This window comes from Aedes albopictus, chromosome 3 (genome assembly GCF_035046485.1).
Source record: "Aedes albopictus strain Foshan chromosome 3, AalbF5, whole genome shotgun sequence".
NCBI classification, from domain to species: Eukaryota; Metazoa; Arthropoda; class Insecta; order Diptera; family Culicidae; genus Aedes; species Aedes albopictus.
This window is the reverse complement of record NC_085138.1, coordinates 98,921,854-98,925,912: the sequence shown is the minus strand read 5'-3', so window position 1 is coordinate 98,925,912 and position 4,059 is coordinate 98,921,854.

The window sequence follows — 4,059 nt, the reverse complement described above, 5'->3', positions numbered from 1 at the left end:
TCCACTAGAATTCATCCTGGATTTCGCCTGAAGTACCCCGGGGCTGGAATTTCTCCTCGAATTCCCCTGGAATTTTTCCTGGATTACGCACAGATTTCATCATGGTATTTTACTGGAATTCTTTCGGGATTTACTCCTGAAATACCCCTGGAATTCCACTGGAATTGCTTAATGAATCGCCCCAGTCTGGTGGGAATCGAACCCAATTCACTAGACGGGTGCTTCATTCCTCCATGCCACGGAACCACTTGACCATCTTCGTCCCTGATGTAAACCTATATTATATGGCTATTTTTCACAAAATTGGCCATAACTCAGGAACGAAAAAAGCACATTCCGAAAATTATGAAATTGCCTTCTCAAAAATATTTTTTCGAAAATTTTCCGCTACTTAGAGCAAAGTTTTTCCAACTTTTCTTTATAAACTTTCGCAACTATAAAAAATTTTGCGGAAAAAAATTTTCCAATTCATATTTTTTTTTTTGGATTCCTGATAAAATTTTATTTAATTTAAACAAAAAATTATGTCTACGATGCCTCATTTTTGAGTGATGATTTTTCAAAGTAAGTAGTGTCAAGGGAAAACTAAAAAAATCCACCTGAGTTTTTTTTATCCATGAGCCCTGCCTGTAGAAAAAGTTTCATGAAAATCTGAAACCTTTCGGCCCAAAAAAAATCCCCAGATTCATTCCATAGGTTTTCAAGAAGTTTCAGGGAAGATCCAGGGAAATTCGTTAGCGTTCCAAACGTGTCTGAAATGCTCCATTTCAACGGGGCTTGAGGGTGAAGTTTAGATACATGAGAGATGACAACGGGGTGATTGATTGGAGAGGAGATTAACAAGGCAAATATGATGGTTACTGAAATTGAAAGTCATTGTTTTATCAACTGAATTGTGCTCATGCAAATTAAATTAATAAGTAAATCAGTTATTTTTTCTATGATGAACTACCATGTTATCTCCAGAAACTTGGAGTTGATCTATGACATACCATTTGAAAAAATCGTAAAATATCGCATTTCCCAGGAAAATTTACAAAACAAAAAAAATGTGTTGGAATAATTTATGACAATTCGTATCCAAGCGCAAAATCTTATTAGCACTCACCTACATTTCATCATTTAGCTCTTGTTTTTTTTTCGTAGAGCCTTTTTTTTTGGGTTATGTACTGTTACGGTTTGGCCTCGCGGTCTGAAGGGGAATGGAAAACTCTTTTTTTTTATTATTCCCGACGTTTCGGTCCGTTTGGTACCTTTATCAAGGGTTCAATCTTGAAGGTTTTTTGGTCAAAATAGTTTAACTAAACTTGAAAAGTCATACTTTCGTCTTGGTTTTGTTTAAATGCTATTTTTTTTTTCATACACCGATACAGTAATATTCTAGGGAATGAGAATTTCTTTAAAAAAAATTCTTTAAAAAAATTGTTTGGATTTTAAAGATTAAACCCCAGTGGGCTTTCGTCTCAGAGTTCAGAAATTTTCCAGGAACTTCCTTTGGAAACCCAATTTTGGAATTTATTCAGTATTGACTTTGAGAATTCCTTCATCAATGTTTAAGAGAATTTTTATATTTCGAAGTAACACTTTTGGATATTTCTTGATCAATTCCATTGGAAACTCCTACGGCAATTTATTAGAGCAAAAGCTCGCTCATAAATTCTTATCTGAATTCTAAAATCAGTTTCTTTGTGATGTTTTCAACAATCCTATAGGCGTTTCATTAATAATTTATTTGAAAATTTCTTCTTTCTCCACCATCTTTTCAAAAATTTCAACATTTATTCAATTCTTTCCCAGTTTCTTTGGAAATGTCTTTGACAAAGTTCTTCAGTAACTACTTTTGAAACTTCTTTGCAGATTTTTCAGAGAATTGATTTGGCAATCACATTGGGGGCTGTCCAATGATTACGTAAGGGTTTATGATGGGAGAGGGAGGGGGGAGAAGGTTGTTGAGAAATCTTACGTGCCATACTAAAATATTTGGTTTCTCATACAAAAAATCTTACAAGTGGGGAAGGGGTGTCAAAAAACCGTGAAAATTTCAGTGATCATGCAATATTCGGAACCATTCCGGGGATATTTCGGATTGTGCTGGGGTCAGGGGGTTGCTAAATTGGCAAAAGTTATTATTTCGTGTGTTATTGTATTTGAACCGTCCATTTTCAGCGATATTTTTATTGCGAACAGTGAAACACAACTGTGATGACCAGATTTGAATAAGTTGACCCATCCGGATCACCGTGACAGGTTCCGTAGGGCCTCTTTGGGGACACTTCTTGTTTTTAACCTTAACATGCCGTGCGACATATCAATCTTCATGATTTCAAATGAATAAGTCAGAAACAATATATTGAAGTCTGTATCAACTAATATGGCCACCCCGGAACATATGGCACAGATTCCACGGGGGCGTTATCGGGGATATTTGCCATCAAAACATGCCGTGCGACGTATCAATCTTCATGATTTCGAGAGAATGGAACAGAACAGATAGACTGAAGTATGTATTAACTGATATAGCCGGTCCAAAACATCTGGAATAGGTTCTGCGGGAGCCTCTCAAACACAAAAAAAAACATCCCCCTGACCCAAGTATAATCCGGAATATCTGTGACATGGTTCCGGATATTACATGGCCACTTGAGTGCATGTCACTTGCACAAATTTATAATCGATTGAGGGTGAAATCGGATTAAAATTGAAGAATAGCCAGCATTTTGAAAATAAGTTGCCGGGGGTCGGGTACGTGAGAGTTAATTATAGCACACTCCAAATGCCACCTCAGAAACCAACTATTTGCCTCGGTGATTGTTTGTTAGCTCGATCACCTGCCTCACGTCACCACTGACTGCAGGTCTCAAATTCGAAGCACAAGGGACACCGCAAAGCAAGCGGACCAGGTGCGAAATGGTGAAAATTTCTTTTCTTCAGCAGTCCGTCGTCGTCGTCATCATCATCGACTTCAATGCGCACCATGGCTGCCTGGCTGTGAACGGATCCCTGGCAAGGTAGAAAGTTGCAGGAAAACTTTTTCCGGTACTTCCCTGTGCGAGAGGGATTGAAGTAAAATGTTCCGTTGGTTCAAAAGTATCCTATTATTACTATTTTATATTAGTATTTGAAAGTTTACAAGGAATTTCGATCGTTTTCCTGTATAATCAGGCAAGTATAGAACTCATAATTCCTTGTTCCGACTACAAAGAAATCGAAGTTTTCCTTGAGATGCACATTTCACCCTGACACCCTCACCGGAACGTCGCCAAGTGCAAACGCGCCGCCCACCCGTTCATGCCCAAGCGCCCAACTGGAGAAAGTCGAGCCAAACAGTCAGCGAGCGCCCGCTTATAAAAGTATATAATTGAAACGTTTTGCAAGTGGATTTCGAGATTAATAATTGGATTATGTGACTGGAAAATGGAGTAGCGTGCGAAGCGAACGGCGCGGCGGAGAGACACAGAGAAAGCAGAGAGGAAAGTTTTCCCCTGTGCGAGAAACAAGACGCGCGATCCAATCTCATCGCCATTGGTTTCGCGCGGGACAGTCAGTTCCAGGACCAGTCAGTGCAGTGCTTTGCGTGGGCTTTCAACGCTACGAGGCGAGGGGTTTAATGCGATTTATTACATTTTCTTATTATGGGCAGCGTGAATAGCTCTGACGACGATGAGAGCCGCCACCAAAGCCCAGAGCAGAGCTGCGGAGTGAAAAACGGAAGTAAATTATTGACTTCCTGACTTTCGCTGGATTATTGTAATTTGTTCGAAGTTTTTCTTTCTGCCTTGAACCGCACTTTGGTCGGCGCCGGAGCACTTGCGGAGTGGGGAGTTCAACTTGAATAATGCCCTTGGCATAAATTCGCAAACCTAATTATGGACTGGCTTCGATTGGTATATTTTTGGCAGAGCACGCAAATCGCTACTCTGCGTTTTTGGAAAATACTAATTTACTGGTTTTCAGGGGAGTGTTAACAGTTTCTTGGAAAAAACTGTATTCGGTCGCTTGGTTTTTTTTTTTTTTTTTTGATAATGTCTACAACACATCCATAAGAAATTATAGCTGAAC